The sequence below is a fragment of the Aotus nancymaae genome, unplaced genomic scaffold (assembly GCF_030222135.1).
Source record: "Aotus nancymaae isolate 86718 unplaced genomic scaffold, 86718_ANA_hifiasm-v0.15.2.pri h1tg000010l, whole genome shotgun sequence".
In the NCBI taxonomy this organism is placed as follows: Eukaryota; Metazoa; Chordata; class Mammalia; order Primates; family Aotidae; genus Aotus; species Aotus nancymaae.
Window position 1 is genome coordinate 29,372,140 of NW_026988421.1, and position 17,803 is coordinate 29,389,942.

At 48.8% G+C, this 17,803-nt stretch overlaps 1 long non-coding RNA gene across 1 annotated transcript; it reads left to right on the plus strand.

The window, feature by feature from the left end:
• The first annotated feature begins 4,447 nt into the window (after positions 1-4,447).
• On the plus strand, positions 4,448-15,331 carry LOC105708148 (uncharacterized). Its single transcript, XR_001105247.2, has 3 exons — positions 4,448-4,809; positions 7,328-7,418; positions 13,638-15,331. It is a non-coding gene; the product is annotated as an uncharacterized LOC105708148 (long non-coding RNA).
• The last annotated feature ends 2,472 nt before the right edge of the window (positions 15,332-17,803 follow it).

Consider the following 17,803-nt stretch of genomic DNA (forward strand, 5'->3'; position numbering starts at 1 on the left):
GAGGTTTCAGTGAGCTAAGATCATGCCACTGTACCCTAGCCCGGGCAACAGAGTGAGACTCTGTCTCAAAAAATAACAATAATAAAAGAAAAAGAAAAGAAAACCATGCAACGACCAATGGTGAGAGTATATCGTGAACCAAGGAATGTGATTAATCCAGTTTTGTGAACCCAAGTTCCAGTGGAAAAAAAGGAGGGAAATAAAGAAGGAGAATTGACAAGGAAATAGCTTTCTCACTATGAAATTCAGGGTGATTTAATGTCTTGTCAATGCACCATTGAAAATCATCTGGCATTCTGCCAGAGGTCCAGGTCCCCCACTTGGGTAAGTAGTTCTAAAATATCTGTACCATGAGGCCTCCTGCTTCCTCTGCAGCCTTGCTTACCTCCCAAATGAGGGAACTCAGAACTTCTGGAGGCACTTGCCTGGACAGATCCTTTTGTCAGGAATTTTTTCCTTGTAGAGAGACAATTCAGCCTCTCCACAACTTCTACCCTGCTGTCTTATCCTCATCTTGGTGCCCGGCACAGGGTTGGGCACACAGGAACGTGGAATTTACATGTTGATTGCTTCATGCTTAAGCCTGCAGCCCTGGAGCAGCAGCCAAGCCAGAATTTCCAACTGAAGACGAAAGGCCCCCAAGCTTATCTGGGACACAGCCTTTTTGCCAAGTGAAATTCATTATTTCCTTCTGGGAGGAAATCGGCCTTCTTGTTAAAATGCTTAAGCAATTTTCTGATAAACTTTAAATAGGATTTAGATTTCTTCTCAGAAACCAGTTCCTACCTACCCTACCGATGGGAAGCGTTTCATGCATTTTATTCAGACATTATTTTTGTATGTCCATTTTCACAATGCTGCTACCCTCTCTTCTTTCCTCTAAATGTGTCTACCAAGAAGTCATCTTGAAGCAGCCGGCCTTTTATGGGTCTCTTCACTTGTAGCAAGTTTGAAATAAAACTTTGACACATGCTCATAAATAAATAGTCTAAAAAGCCTTTTTTTATGTGTGCTTTTTTTTCTTGAACACAGTTGAATACTTGAAGGTGGGCTAGAATTTCTTAGCCGTATTTTTACTAAACCCCTGCTGGGATCAACTGACACTCCTTGGTCCCAAATCCTTGGTCCAACCCTGAAGGACTCCCTCCCAGCTCTCATGAGCTGTTCTTTCCCTCACAGAGTCATGGCCTCGGGAAGCCTGGGGTGGGAAAGGGAAGAGGGCAAATCTAGGCCTAAACACAGCTCCATAAATCCAGACTGAGCCTCAGAACTGGGGATGAGGCCATCTTCACCCACTCTCCTGCGTCTGTGGGCCAGAACTAGTCACTGGGGTAGTGGGTGGAGATCCTTTGAGCAGAAGCTGACTCTGAGGCCTCTGTCCTCTTTTTAGGGGCAGAGGTTGGGGAGGAGCTGTGAATACCGGTGCCCCAGGTTGCTGCTTGGCCCTAGATCTGGCCCCCATCCAGCTCGGAAATGAGCCCCCCACCTCCCATTGGACACGGATTGTCTCCAGGCACAGCTGACTCCCAGCTGCCGGGCCTTGGCCTCAGCGGCTGCCATAGAAGGGGCCAGCCAGGGATCTCCAAAGCAGACCTAGGACTAGGCAGAGGGCCTGGGGTCTGACAAAAGTCTGGGTCTACTTTTAGGGTGTCAGTTTAACCCCAGAATTATCTTCTTCAGCTTTTAAATAATTTATTAATTATAAATGTAAATGCTGATGGTAGAAAATTTGGAAACTACAGAGACATATACAGAAAATAATATCACATAAAGTCTTACCACCTAGAAATAGTCACTGTCTATATTTTGCTGGTTTTATTCCAGTAGTTAAAAAAAAAGATAGATTTATTTTAGCTCCATAAATGGGATCATTCTATCATTCTATATCTAGTGCTTTGTATCTTTTTTTTTTTTTTTGAGACGGAGTTTTGCTCTTGTTGCACTCTTGTTGCCCAGGCTGGAGTGCAATGGCATGATCTCTGCTCACCACAAACCTTTGCCACCTGGGTTCAAGCAATTCTCCTGCCTCAACCTCCCGAGTAGCTGAGATTACAGGCAGGCACCACTATGCCTGGCTAATTTTGTGTTTTTGGTAGAGACAGGCTTTCTCCATGTTGGTCAGGCTGGTATCAAACTCCTGACCTCCAGTGATCCGCCCTCCTCAGCCTCCCAAAGTGCTGAGATTACAGGCATGAGCCACCACGCCTGGCCTGTGTCATATTTTTTAATTGTCTCCTAAAAATGTTCCTGTGTGATTAAACGTTCTTTGAATTTTTAGTGGGTATTATGGTGCACAAGCTCCCATCTCTTCCAACTACAATTCCCTCTCCCTTGACAACCCCCCAGTTTCCAGGGCTCCTAGTACCTTGTCTATGGGGCTGTAACTACATACTGTTCCAGGGGCTTGGGACCTCCCTGGGGGCAAGAGGAGGACCAGGGCCAGGCCACAGGGACTCTCAAACTCATCCCGGGAGCAGATCCTTTAGGTCTGGCTGGAGTCTGATGTACCCACTCCCCATACCCAGGCAGAGAGAAATTGGAGAGCCTTTGCTTTGGGTTCATCCTTTCACCCTAGTCATGCAGGAAGTATTCATCTGTCTCCTTTCACCTTCCATTTTCCTTAGGAATTGGGTCTCCAGGTTTTCTGAGGCTGCCCAGCAGCTCCGGGCCACTTTGAGCATACTCAGTCATTCCCCACTACCTCCACACTGCCCCTTGGCTCTGGCAGCCCTGGGCTTGAGCTGACTTTCCTAGGAACTGTTGGTGGGAACAGCTGAATGGAAGGAAATGGTGGGTAGGAGTCCGAAGGCAAAAGGGGACTTAGGGCCAATGTTTGACATTTGAGGTTAAAAAAGAACTCTCACCCCTCCCCTTCTGGGGAGCTGCTGGGAGTCTTAGAATAGCCTCTGCAATGATTCAGGGTGGGATGGGGAGGGAGAATTGGTAAGACCTGGGAAGAAAGGGGCACAGCTTTGGTGCCTGACTTGGGAGACAAGGCGCTGCTGCCCTTCCCCTCCCCCTCAAAAACTCCTTCTCTCCCAAGCCCTTTTCCCAGCCCCCAGGCCTCTGTCTTTACTGTGGATCTCCACCAGCCCAAAGCCTTTCCTGGAGTCATCTCCCTGTTGTGGATCCTTGGCACACCCAGCAGTGGAGAGAAACATGCAAATTCCTTTCTTATTCCATGAGGAATCTCTAAGCTCAGACTCCAGAGTCAGGTCAATGACAGTCACCCATCCTTGTCGCCCAGTTTAACCTGACCCAGAGAAATAATGGGGCTTTGAGAGTTGTTTCCAGATCTCCTTCCTTGGCCCAATGCAGTAATAATTGTATACATAGCTCATCTTGTGCAGTACTTTAAATTTTTTTTTTTTTTTGAGACAGGATCTCGCTCTGTTGCCCAGGCTGGAGTGTAGTGGCGCAATCTAAGATGACCGCATCCTCTCTCTCCTCGGTTCAAGTGATCCTTTTGCCTCAGCCTCCAGAGTAGCTGAGATTACAGGTGTGTGCCACCACACCTGGCTAATTTTTGTATTTTTAGTAGAGACGGGGTTTCACTACGTTGGCCAGTCTGGTCTTGAACCCCTGACTTCAAGTGATCTGCCCACCTCGGCCTCCCCAAGTGTTGGAATTACAGGCATGAGCCACTGTGCCCGGATTTGTGCATTTTTTTTTTTTTCTGGCATGGAATTTCACTCTTGTCGCCCAGGCTGGAGTGCAATGGCTCGATCTCAGCTCACTGCAACCTCTGCCTCCTGGGTTCAAGTGATTCTCCTGCCTCAGCCTCCTGAGTAGCTGGGATCACAGGTGCCTGCCATCACGCCTGGCTAATTTTTGTATGTTTAGTAGAGAAGGGGTTTTGCCATGTTGGCCAGGCTTGTTTGAACTCCTGATCTTAGGTGATCTACCTGCCTCGGCCTCCCAAAGTGTTGGGATTAAAGGTATGAGCCACCATGCCCGGTCTTGTGCAGTATTTTAAACCACATGTTCACATGTATCTTCTTACTTGATCTGCTAACCTTGCTCTCAATAAGTAGGACCAGTCTTATTTTCCTTATTTTACAGATGAAAAACTGAGGCCTGAAGTCAGACTGTTGGTAATGTCAAAACGTGGATCCTCTGATCCTCAGACCCCCAACCCCAGTCCTCCTTCCTCTATACTCAGCTCTCCAGGACACTGAGAGGTCAAGTTTCCTCTGTCTGTGATTTCCATACCTGCAGATTTCAAAGTGAGGCAGCCTCTGGCTCTTCCAAATCTAAATGCTGCCGAACATCACCCAGAAAAACATTTCTGTCTCCAGACAGCTCTGTTTGACTTAATCCGTTCCCCTCGGTGGATCGTGGCTGGGAGGAGGGAGGAGGAGGGAGGAACTCATTGTGAAGCCTCTCCTAATTGATTTCTCTCTGATGAGGTGCCATAATCCTTTCTGGCTGCCCTTACAGCTTCTCCAGTTTCTTGAAACACCTTCTCCATATTCTTTCTCCTGGCCTCCCACATATTCCCTGGGCTAGAAAGCTCTTTCTTGATTTGAGTCTTGGCCGCCACCCTCCATGACAGCCTGAGGTCTGCACATCCATTGAGAGAGCCTTGCTTCCTTCCCAGAACCCTGCACACGGGTGTACATGGGTATACATACATGCACACACACATGTACACACTTACATGCACACACACATACATACACACACATACACACACACACACCCTTTGTTAGGAGTGAGTTTACTCCTACATTCTGGCCTGTCTCCACGTTCAAGTCAGGTGAAGGGGAACAGCAGCTTTGAGGATGGATTTAACCAGTTCTTCCTGAGGTGAGGCCTTTCCTGCCAAATCTATCAATGGCTTGTTGGGGCTCAAGGGAAGCTGCGAGGCCTGCTGTTTGTTCTTTGCTCAGCCTTGGGACAGCTGGGGAGATAGGCTTGCCTGGGCAGCCCCGACCCCATGGTTAGGAAAGTTGGCACCATTCTCCTAGACCACTGGCTGCCTTTTCCTTCAAGACCCCTGACCCCTTTGCCAAGCCTCTCACCAGGAGAAGAGCCCCAGGGACCAGGCGGGCTAAAGCAGAGGCCTCTGGCCCCAGACCCTCTAAGCCAAGCTGGGTCAGAACTCAGGCCTCCCATGCTATCGTTCTGGTCCCCAACTTTCATCCAGCCTGCTCTGGGGGAGGGAAGAAGGGGATTGGCTGGGTGCAGTGCCGTGTTTCTGGGGACTGGGGGGGCGGGGGAGTCCATTCAAATTGACAAAAATAGAACATCAGCCTCATATCATTTTTCTCAAAACAAGATTTATTGAAGTTCTGTCGGTGAAAATCGCTGCTGTGTGGAACGCTTAACTTATAGATTAGATTACTCAGTCGTGCCTTACTACATTTTTCATTAGAAAAATATTGGCTGGGAGAGTTTGACCTCATAATCTCTGCATTTTAAACAATAACCAGAGGAAAACCAAATAGAAGGCACAAGTTAACGGTTTTCTCCCCCCAAGCATTTCCCCCTGGGAGAGATCGGAGCGAGGGCCTGAGAAGGGAACACGAGTAGAATCTGCTGCGTGAGCAATTCCCCATCTCCCGGCCCATTCCCCAGAGGCTGCGGGAGGCGGCTGGGGGCGGCAGGAGGCGGTGGGCTGCCCTGAGTCCTTGGGGCTTGGGCCTTCCAGATCCCTGCCTCAGATGGCCCAGAGGTCTGCAGGGCCCCAGCCCAAGGTAGGTTAGCATACGAGAGGGGAGGAGGGGCCGGAGCATCAGGAGGGAGAGGGCCATTTTCCTGCCCCCCAAAGGGAGCGCTCAGTCTAGGTGGGGAGACAAGAGCCGTAAAGATTCAGATGAGTATATCAAATCCTCACATTGTACCCTGTGAATATGCTCAATCTTTTTATTTTTATATTTTGAGATGGAATCTTGCTCTGTCACCCAGATTGGAGTGCAGTGGTATCTTGGCTCACTACAACTTCTCCTTCCTGGGTTCAAGCAATTCTCCTGCCTCAGCCTCCCGAGTAGCTGGGATTATAGGCGCCTGCCACCATGCCCAGCTAATCTTTGTATGTTTAGTAGAGATGGAGTTTCACCATGCTGGCCAGGCTGGTATTGAACTCCTGACCTCATGATCTGCCCACCTCGGCCTTCCAAAGTGCTGGGATTACAGGTGTAAGCCACCTCGCCTGGCCTTCAATCTTTATTTGACAATTAAATACTAAAAAAAAAGTAAAGACCCAGAAGAAACCAGAATCCCAGGGCAACTCTGGAGCTCTATAGGAAGCTGCGGAAGTGGAGAAGAGAGGACATGATTACCCCTTGCTCCTCCACCACAGTGGGAGAAATGTCTTTTCAGGGGGATTTTATGAAGGAGGAAGCAACTCCAAGGTGAGGCTGAGCTGGGGCAGTTTAGGCTGGCCTTGGGCATTCTGACCATTCCTCTCAGCCCAGGGGCAAAGGTGCCTAAGGGACCCTAGGCCCGAAGCCCTCAGGCTAAGCCTGCAGGTGCTGGCTGCTGGCTCCAGGGAAGGGCAGGGGGCTGTCCAGGTGCAAGCGGATCCTGGGCCACTTTACGATTGCTGATCTGAATCCTTGGAGAGTGGAACCCCCACCCCCTTCTTGGTTTCTACTTTCCAAGGCTTTGGTGATTTCCAAGTTCTGACACAGTCATTAGTTACAAAGAGCAATTATTTTTTCTTTGTCATTAAGTCATTTTTTAAATGGCTCCAGGCGACATCACAGAACAAAGAAACAAAATATCCATGAAAAGGCTTAATCACAAATTACTAATTATTTCACCCCCCCCCAAATCGTGAAATCTGAGCCCCATGAAAAAAGAGTAGGTCTTCCGTCCATAAGCTCGACATGGCTCTTAGGCACCTAATCCATCATGGGGGGGTCACTTCCTGGCCCCCTCTAAGCCCTGGGGGAGGGGGTGGTAGGGAGTCCCCCATTGCTGACCTTTGAAGTCACCTTCTGCCCATAGATATGGTCCTTCAGTGGATGGGGGGCAGCTTGAAAATGAGTGGGTACCCAGCCAGAGCCCCCCAAGGCCACCCCTCTCCGTACCTTGGGCTTGCGATGCCTCCAACCCTCCTCCCAGGCCAGCAGCCTCTCTGGCTGCGGCATTCCACTCTGGGCTCTTTGAAGCCTGTGGGCCACAGTGGAGAAGCCGCCCCCCTGCCGAGGGGCTCCTAGAGTCTCCAGCTGGAAAACAAACCGGAGGAGGAAGTAATCCTGGAGGGTAAGCTCCCGGGTCCCCAGACGTGAGGAAATAAAATGTGTTTGACACCAAGATGTATGGCAGGAGGGGGGACGTCCGGGGTTTGGGCCCCTCTATCGGCCAGGCCTTCTCCTAGGGCTGATTGCCGTCTCCTTATCTGACCCTTGCTGAGAGAAGGAGCATCGTGGAGGAGGTGGCCGTCAGGGAAGCCTTGTCCAAGAGCAAAGGTGAGTCTGCCAGGGCAGTGGGTTCTGAGGGAGGGTCGGCCCACACTTGCCCCACCTCTCTGCCCACCACATCCAGTTCCCCTACAGCAGCCTACCCTGGGCTTGAGTGACCAGCCATCACCAAGAGAAAGAGCCTGGGAGGAAGGGATTGGAAAAGGAGGCGTAGGTGGGAGGGCGCTGTGGAGCCCCAACTTCAAAACCCACATAACCTCCCAGCAGCCTCTCCTCACAGCTGAACTCCAAATCTGACTCCAGAGAAAGCCCAATCATCTTCATTCATCTGTCCACCAAAACGCTTACCAAACTCTTGTTCTGTGCCAGACAACAGGAATACATTGGTGGACACGACAGAGCTAGGTCCTGTCTTCGTGGAGACCAACTTTACTTTTGAATATCTTTTTGTTGAGAATATCTGGGTCAAAGAAAAAGTCAGAGCTATGTCCAGCGTGTCTGCCTCAGCCTTTGCCCACTGTGGCTGTCTGGATAATTGTCCTTGGCTGTTTTCTGACTCCCCAGACACACCACTCCTTTAAGTACAGGTCTCGTAGGTCTCTTGGGTTCACTTCTGTGCCTGGCCTGGGCACCTGATAGAGGTGGGGAAGGTCAAAAGTGGAGGGAAAGAAGGTGGGCAAGCAGGAGTGTAATAAACAGAACTACTTAACAAATGGTTGGAGCCATTGTTTCTATATCACATGACCTATGAAGACCTTGAGTATAAATGTCCAAAATACTGGAATTACAGGTGTGGTCCCAGCAAGAGAGCTTGTAACTCAAACAATACTTCCCAGCCATGCACCCGTCCTTTCTCCCTCTTTCTCTTTCTTGTTAAACTGTCCTTTTTCTTCCCTCTCTTAAAGTCGTACTGATCAAGGAACATCTGAAAATATGCTGGGACTTGGGCTGTCTTTATATATTCATTTATTTTTATGTATTTATTTTTACTTGATTTTATTTTATTATTTTTTGAGATGAAGTTTCACTCTGTTGCCCAGGCTGAAGTACAGTGGTGTGATCTCCGGTCCCTGCAACCCCCACCTCTCGAGTTCAAGTGATTCTCCTGACTTAGCCTCGCGAGTAGCTGGAATTGCAGGCATGCACCACCACACCCAGCTAATTTTTGTATTTTTAGAAGAGATGGAATTTCACCATGTTGGTCAGGCTGGTCTCCAACTCCTTACCTCAGGTAATCCTCCCACCTCGGTCTTCCAAAGTTCTGGGATTACAGGTGTGAGCCACTGTGTCCGGCCTATTTATTTATTTGTTTTCTTGAGATGGAGTCTTGCTCTGTTACCCAGGCTGGAGTGCAGTGTCGTAATCTCGGCTCACTGCAACCTCGGCCTCCCAGGTTGAGTGATTCTCTTGCCTCAGTCTCCCGAGTAGCTGAGACCTCCGGAGTAGCTGGGACTACAGGCATGAGCCACCACGCTTGGCTAATTTTGTATTTTTAGTAGAGACAGGGTTTTACCCTGTTGGCCAGGGTGGTCTCCAACTCCTGACCTCAAGTGATCCATCCACTTCAGCCTCCCCAAGTGCTGGGATTACAGGCGTGAGCCACCACATCTGGCCTTTTTTTTTTTTTTTTTTTTTTTGAGAGAGAGAATCTCACTCTGTTGCCCAGGCTGGAGTGCAGTGGTGTGATCTCGGCTCACTGCAATGTCCGCCTCCCGGATTCAAGCGATTCTTCTGCTTCAGCCTCCCAAGTAGCTAGGGCTACAGGCTCAAGCCACCACCACACCTGGCTAATTTTTGTGTTTTTAGTAGAGACAGGGTTTCACCATGTTGCCCAGTCTGGTCTGGAATCCCTGACCTCAGGTGACCCACCCGCCTTGGACTCCCAAAGTGCTGGGATTACAGGTGTGAGCTACTATGCCAGCCCAGGCCATCTCTACTAAAAATACAAAAATTAGCCAGGCGTGGTGGCAGGTGCCTATAATCCCAGTTACTCAGGAGGCTAAGGCACGGAGAATCACTTGAACCCAGGAGGCAGAGGTTGCAGTGAGCTGAGCTCGCACCACTGCACTCCAGTCTGGGCAACAGAGCAAGACTCTGTCTCAAAACATAAAAATAAAAATAAATAAATAAATAAATAAAGACATCTCTTTAAAAGGAACATGCTTTTCTTGGAGATTATATGCTTCATCCTCCTGCTGTTAGTAGTGCCAGCCACTCCTCGGACCTGTAGTAGATATGAGCCTTGGATAATAACCCTCCTCTGGGTGTAGCAGAGACTACTGGTTGTGCCATTCTCCCTTTATTCCTTTAATGATAAAATCCCCAAGTGTTAGCTGGAGCATGGCCACCTGATTTAGGACTACATTTCCCAGACTCCCTTGCAGCCAGGTGTGTTCAGGTAATCAGATTCTGGCCAATGAGATGCAAGCAGAAGTAATATGTGTTTCTCGACTCTGCCCTAATGGAGTTGACACCCCCTTCTTTCCTTTTCACTGGATGTAAGTGGATATAGAAACTAGAGCAGTCATCTTAGACCTTAAGATGGAAGTCATGTGTTGAGAACGGTGTAGGCACAGTAAAGAGAGACTCTGGTGCCCTGACACTGGAGTGGAGCTGCCACATCTGCCCTGCAGTGCTTCTGCTTAGATTTTACGGTAAAGAGAAATTAACTTATTAGGTGCTAACCTACTGCAATTTTGGAATCTGCTTTATTTCCCTTTGCTTCCCTGAGCACACGAGAAGCAAATGAGCTAAGGCATCACCGTATGATATAATGTGAACCATATATGTTATTTAAAATCATCTAGTAATAGCACCACTGCACTCCAGCCTGAGCTACAGAGCAAGAACTTGTCTCAAAAAAAAAAAAATCTTCTAGTAGACACATTTAAAAAAAGGTGAAATTGTTTAATAATATATTACATTTAACCCCGTATCTTCAAAATATTACTTCAGCATGTGAACAATACAAAAATTTATGTTAGAAAGATAAAGAGGTCCAGACTACATGATTCACACCTGTAATCTCAGCACTTTGGGATGCCAAGGTGGGATGATCACTTGAGCCTAGGACTTTGAAACCAGCCAGGACAACATAGCAAGACCCTGTCTCTACAGAAAATTAAAAATTTAGCTGGGCATGGTGGTGTGCACCTGTAATCCCAGCCGCTCAGGAGGCTGTGGTGGGAAGATTGCTTGAGCCCAGGAGTTTGAGGCTGCAGTGAGTTATGATATCACCACTGCATCCCCAGACTGGATGATAGGTGGAGACCCTATCTCGAAAAAAAAAAAAAAAAAAGGAGAAAGAAGAAAGAAAGAGAGAAAGAAAAGAAAAAAGAGAGATAAAGTGTTTACATTCTTTTTTTCATGCTAAGTCTTCAAAATCCAATGTATATCTTACACTCAATCTGAATTGGACTAGCTGTATTTCAAATGCGCAATAGCCACATTTGGCTAGTAGCCAGCACAGATTAAGGGAATTGCCAGAGGTTGAAACCAATTAGAGATTGAAGACCAGCCGTGAGTTAAGAATAATAGTTACAGTAACCACTGTTCCTACTGCTGCAAGGGCATTTTGGCAGCATTATTCCTTTTCCAGCCAGATGCTTGGCATACCCAGAGTGCTCTGGCTTCAGCCCACGAGGAACAACTATGCCTTAGTTTCCTATATTGGACCCTGGAGAAGAACTATCTTAGGAAGCAAGTAGGCCCCTAGGAAGATGGAGAAAGAAAAGGAAAAACTGGGGTATGGGTTACCCTCCAATCTCCACTTTGCCTTTAATCACAACAGAGTGGACCAGGAAAAACAGTACAGATCTGATCACAGAGATGTAGATTCAGGGAGACCCAGGGCCATGACATATTTCTCCTGAGCTCCTCTAAAGGATCAGGCTTATCTCATATATTATGTGGATTAAAGAAAGAACAATGATACCACATGAATAGTCCATTTTTACCAATGTAATCCTTATCACCTTATCACGCCCTCATCTGGATAACAAGTCAACATCTCCACCACCATCTCGATCACCTCTTCACTTGTGACCGTAATTATTGTCACCATCATTCACTGATACTGCCATCACCCCTAAAATGATTGTTTCTGTTACTCTAGCTTCAATATCACCAGTCCTTCCCCATGACAATAGTTATCCTAACTCCCTTTATCCATCCCCTTGGCAACAACCACTAACCATGGCAACACTATGACCACTCATCACCCCCTTCCTGCTATTACCGTAATTACTACAGTCTCTATAACTATGAATCTCACTAGAACAACAACTTCCACCATCACCTAACAATGAAATTAGGCCCTGCAGCGTCTCCACCACCTCAGCATTGTAAGGACACCCGCAGGTCCCCTTTTCCTGTCTAGAAGTCTCTGAGTATACCCATCATTTCCATCTGGTCAAAATAAGTTCTTGTACCTCTTGCCCCACGGCACCGCCTCACTCAATCATTCTTGTCTCAGGCTCAAGTTTCCATTGCTTTGTTTGACCTTTTGGATTCTGGACTCCTTGTCTGTCCTAACCACAATCCATTGAAATCTGCACTGTCTTTTTTACTTGCTTGGATGCTCTAGCTTTGGGGCTGTTGGTTGATAACTAACCTGTGGCCACTTAGCCGTGGGCATTCTGCCACCAGTTACAGAGGCCTGCCTGGCTGGGCCTGGGGAGCTTAGCCATGCCTTGCCCTCTCGGGGGAACTAAAACCCTGCCAACATCTTTTCTTGGATCTTTGCTGAGCACAAACAGGCTGGGTTTGTCTAGTTGATCCCTGAAGGCAGGTTGGTCCCTGAAGCCCAAAGGAAGCAGGGAAAGGGTATTTCCTGCCAGGACTTACCAATATAGAAAATCTGTCCTTGTTAGTATAGTGGTGAGTAAACAAAGAAAGAAGGCTGGGCGCGGTGGCTCACACCTGTAATCTCAGCACTTTGGGAGCCTGAGGCGGGTGGATCACGAGGTCAGGAGTTCGAGTCCAGCCTGGCCAACATAGTGAAACCCTATCTCTATTAAAAATAAAAAAATTACCCAGGCATGGTGGCGCATGCCTGCAGTCCCAGGTACTCAGGAGGTTGAGGCAGGAGAATTCCTTGAATCCAGGAGGCAGAGGTTGTGGTGAGCTGAGATCAAGCCACTGTAATCTAGCCTGGCAACAGAGTGAGACTCTACCAAAAGAGAAAGAAGAAAGAAAGAGAGAAAGAAAGAAAGAAGAAAGAAAGGAAGGAAGGAAGGAAAGAAAGAGAGAGAGAGAAGGAAGGAAGGGAAGAAGGAAAGGAAAAAATACCTGATGCATGGAAAGTGCCACAGGAAGGAGAAGAGGCTGGGGACAGGAGATAAGCTCTTTGCTCCCTTGCTGGCTTGTCCAGTGAGATCATAATAGTCTTGCTCTGGCTCATATATTTCCCAGAAAGGTTGTCTGAGAAAGAATGGAGACACGTTGCCCTTTTATGGAAGGTGTGCCATAGAGAGAGACTTGGATATCCCATGTCTCTTTCATGGACAGTGAGATCTTGGGGTCTGAAGCATTTGGGGAGAGGGACCTCCTCCAGAGTTACCAATGGTAGTGACCATGTCAGAGGCAGCAGGAGCTGTCACCTCTCCCCACCTCTGAATTCTGTCACTCTCTTTTCCTCTCAGGGATGCAGAGACACCTAGGTTTTTTGCAAGTAGTCAACTCCTCCAGTTACACATGGTTTGAGTCCCTGCACGGGGATAGAAAAGACCCAGCATGTGCATTTGGATTGAGTTCAGAGCCCAAAGTGCATCTCTTGATCTGATCATGGAATCCAAAAGGAATTGCTCTCCAATTCACAGATCTGAATAAATTTTACCAGAGTGTTGGGGGGTGGAGGGGGGAAGTAGGAAGAAGGGAACTGGATTCTTTTTTGACGTTTTGAGACTAGATCCCTTCTTGATGCCTGACACAGGGCTCTGCCCAAGGCAGAGTGTCTACAGAAAAAATGGAGTTGGCGGCTCCCTGCATGTGGACAAGGCCACCTACATTTTGAGGACAGCCCAAATGCTCAGTAGTTACTCCCCACCTCACCTCCAATGCTGAGCAAACAGATGATGGAGTGACCCTGGGAGGTGGCGAGGTGGGAGGGAAACAAGCAGCTTCCCCTTGCCACCACCGGAAGACATTATGGCCATAGACATACCTGTTAATAAGCACAGCCTCTCCGCACTTCCATCACAGAGAAAAGGGCTACAGTCCTCCCTTTCCCCCTCTTGCATTAATTCATTTTTTCCGTGTTTTATTAAGTGACTACCATGTGGACCATGTGAACTTTGGCGACGCGAAGATGAATAAGACTCGATTCTCAAGGAGCCTGCAGTCTGATCAAGTCGTTACTGAGAAGAGAGGAAGGAAAAGATACCCTTGGCCTTTCCAACTTGTCAAGGGTCAACTGAATGCCTGAGCCGGTCCCCCTGAGAGGGCAGTAGGCGAGATTCCAGCAGGTAATGGATGAGCACAGCTATGCCCTGACAGGGACATTGCCTGCAATTGGTTCCAGTCATATATGGAGCCAAACAGCTTTGAAAATTGCGGGGGGATGGTGACAGAAGAGAGCAGGCTCACCCCCTCCCCCATCCCCTAGGAGCCTGTCCTGATCCCCCTTCTGGGAGATGAAAGGTGTGGTTTTCCAAAGCCAGGAGCTGAGCAAATATCTTCTGCCTCGGAGGGGCCCGTCTCTGCACAGGCTGGGAACCCCCAGGGAAGCAGCACTGAGGGCCCTAGGAAAGAGGGCAGAGGCCAGAGGCCAGAGGCAGGGAAGTGCCTCCTCAGGAGGTCAGATTCCAGACCAAACAGCAAGCTTTTCAGACTCTAGAAGGATGGCGGTAGGGGCAGGAAAAGAGGGTGAAAGGTTACAGCCCCTGTGGGTAGGGAAGGGGCCTCCGGGGTGTGACAGACACCCCCAGGACCCTGTGTCTGCCCAAGCCTTGGCTGGGAAAGCGGAGTCAGTGCAGCCACTGGGCGAGCGCAGCCCTTGGATTTTGCCCCAATAACCGAGTCCCATTAGCACAGTGTAAGCAGGAGCTCTGGCAGAGCACTTGGTCCTCCTTCTCATTTAGAGGGGGAAACAGTTTACACAAGGACAGCCACCATCTCGAGTCTCCTCTGTCAACTGTCCTGTGGTCTCTCTGGCCATGCCGGGACAGAGCATCACTCCCACAAGAAACCCTGAGTGCATTTCCTCAGCCAAGCAGGTTCCCACCTCTGTTACTAGAGCACCAGCATGAGTGAGCCTTAGGAACCACCCCAGATTTTAGGGGTTAGAGTGGGGCTAGCTATGCTGATGGCCACCTGGGGCTCTGGTGAACTCCAGCCTCCTCCCATCTGCCCACCGAGGGCATTGTCAGGCCCCTGTGCTGAGCCACTTGCCTCCTGCTCTGCCCCAAACCTGTTCAACCCCCAACATGCTCACTTTCCTGTCCCCTTCATGCTTCTTAGCTCATTTCATCTCTGCTTCTGCAAACCTGCCTGCCAAATCTCCCCCCACCAACCAATCCTTTTCATCTCTATATCCCCCCAGGCACATCTCCCTCCAAATGCAAGACCACAGAGCCCTCATTCTCAGGGACTAGGCCATACCTAGGGGTAGGGCTGGTGTGGCATTGGTGACAAAAAACTCCTATGTCTACCAGAGTAAGTCACATAAATATACAAGCAGGGTCCAAGCATGGTGGCTCATGCCTGTAATCCCAACATTTTGGGAGGCCAAGGTGGGCTGATCACTTGAGGCCAGGAGTTCAAGACCAGCCTGGCCAACATGGTGAAACCCTGTCTCTACTAAAATTACAAAAATTAGCCGGGTGTGGTGGTGCATGCTTGTAATCATAGCTACTCAGGAGGTTGAGGCAGGAGAATTGCTTGAACCCAGGAGGCAGAGGTTGCAGTGAGCCGAGATTGTACCACTGCACTCTAGCCTGGGCAATACAGTGAGACTCTGTCTCAAAAAAAAAAAAAAGCAAAAATTCACCTGGCATGGTGGTGTGTGCCTGTGATCCTAGCTACTCAGGAAGCTGAGGCTGAAGAATTGCTTGAACCCAGGAGGCAGAGGCTGCAGTGAGCTGAGATCGTGCCACTGCACTCCAGCCTGGGTGACAGAGTCAGACCCTATCTGTTTGTGACAGAGTCAGACCCCACTGTTTGTGGGGCAAACAGTGTGTAAAAGGCTGGCCCTGGAACAGAGGCCTGAAGAACATGGACAGGGATCTCTCCTGAGAAATGCTGCAAGGGTCTGTCCAGTCCCAGGTGCCTGTGGCCCAGCTACTATCCCAGTGTGTCCCTCCGAAATTCATGTGGAACCCTAATCTCCATTGTGGTGGTAATAAGAGATGTGGCCTTTGGGGAGGTGATTAAGTCACGAGGGCTCTGCCTTCATGAATGGGATTACTGTCCTTAGAAAGGCTGAAGGGAGCTGCCCAGCCCCTCCCACCATGTAAGGATGCAGCAAGAAGACATCAGGACAGGTGTGGTGGCTCATGCCTATAATCCCAGCACTTTGGGAGGCTGAGGCGGGTGGATCACTTGAGGTCAGAAGTTTGAGACCAGCCTGGCCAACATGGTGAAACCCCTACTAAAGTCTCTACTAAAATAAAAAAATTAGCCGGGTATGGTGTTGCATGTCTGTAATCCCAGCTACTCGGGAGGCTGCGGCACATGAATCGCTTGAATCTGGGAGGCAGAGGTTGCAGTGAGCCAAGATCACACCACTGCACTCCAGCCTGGGTGACAGTGTGAGACTCTGTCTCAAAAAAAAAAAAAAAAAAAAAAAAGGACGTTACATTTGAAGCAGAGAGCAAGACCTTACCAGACACTGAATCCGTTGGTGCATTGATCTTAGACTTCCCAGACTTCAGAACTGTAAGAAGTAGATTTCCAGGCTGGATGCAGTGGCTCATGACCATAATCCCAGCACTTTAAAAGTCAGAAGTGTGCAGATTGCTTGAGCCAAGGAGTTTGAGATCAGCCTGGGCAACACAGAGAAACCCAGTCTTTAAAAATATATATATATAAATTAGTCAGCCATGCTGGCATACACCTGTAGTCCCAGATACTTGGGAGGCTGAGGTGGGAGGATGGCTTGAGCCTGGGAGGCAGAGGTCGCAGTAGGCTGAGATTGCACCACTGCACTCTAGCCTGGGTGACATTTCAAGACCCAGCCTCTAAATAAATAAATAAATCCCTTGTTTATAAATTACCCATTTAAGATATTTTGTTAAAGCAGCAGGAGCAGATGAAGACAGGCTCGATTCCCAGAACTCTTCTCAGGACCCCAAACAGGCCTGGAAAATGAGTCAGAAGAACATTTAGGGTAGAGTGGGGAAGGATTTGACCCCACACTGTTCCTCCAGCCAATAAGCCCAATCTCACCACTCCTGCCACCTTCAACCAAACACAGTGCAAATTGGGAGCTGGATTCCTTCTCAAATGTCCTCCTGTCTCCAGGTCATGTCTGTCTTTAGCCTGTCTGGAGCTGGGGGCTTAGGAAATAGGAGAGGGGCTGGGCACAGTGACTCGTGTCTGTAATCCCTGCACTTTGGGAGCCAAGGTGAGAGGATCACTTGTGTCCAGGATTAGAGACCAGTGTGGGCAACATGGTGAGACCCTGTGTCTACAAAAAAGAAAAAAGAGAGCCAGGCATGGTGGCTTACACCTGTAATCACAGCACTTTGGGAGGCTGAGGTGGGTGGATCACGATGTCAGGAGTTTGAGACCAGCCTGACTAACATGGTGAAATCCTGTCTCTACTAAAAATACAAAAACTAGCCTGGCGTGGTGGCCTGTGCCTGTAATCCCAGCTACTTGGGAGGCTGAGGCAGGAGAATTGCTTGAACCCGGGAGGTAGAGGTTGCAGTGAGCTGAGATTGTTTCACTGCACTCCAGCCTGGGCTACAGAGCAAGATGCTATCTCAAAAAAATAAAAAAAAATAAAAAGGAAAAAAGAAAAAAGAAAGAAAAAAAATTAGCCTGGCATGGTGACATGAGCCTGTGTTCCCAGCTATTCTGGGGCTGAGGTGGGAGGAGGGAGGATCACTTGAACTCAGGGGGCAGTGAGCCATGATTGCACCACTGCATTCCAGCCTGGACAACAGAGTGAGGCCCTGTCTCAAAAAAAAAAATTATAAAAAGGGAAATAGAAGAGGGAGGTCTTCTGGGAATGACAGTGACACTCACAGGCATACACATCCAGCGAATGCACATAGATGCCCTCGCTCAGGTCCACAATTCTATATGCCTGTGCTCTCACACTTGTACATGTACTCCCTGTCTTACCCATTCAGTCATCCAACAGATATTCATGGAGCTACCACTCTGCCCCAGGCACTGGGCTAGGAGCCGGTGTGACAACGTTGAATGAGACAGACCTAGACCAGTGGTCCCAGCCTCCATGGAGGGTACAGCCTAGCAGGAGAGAGAGA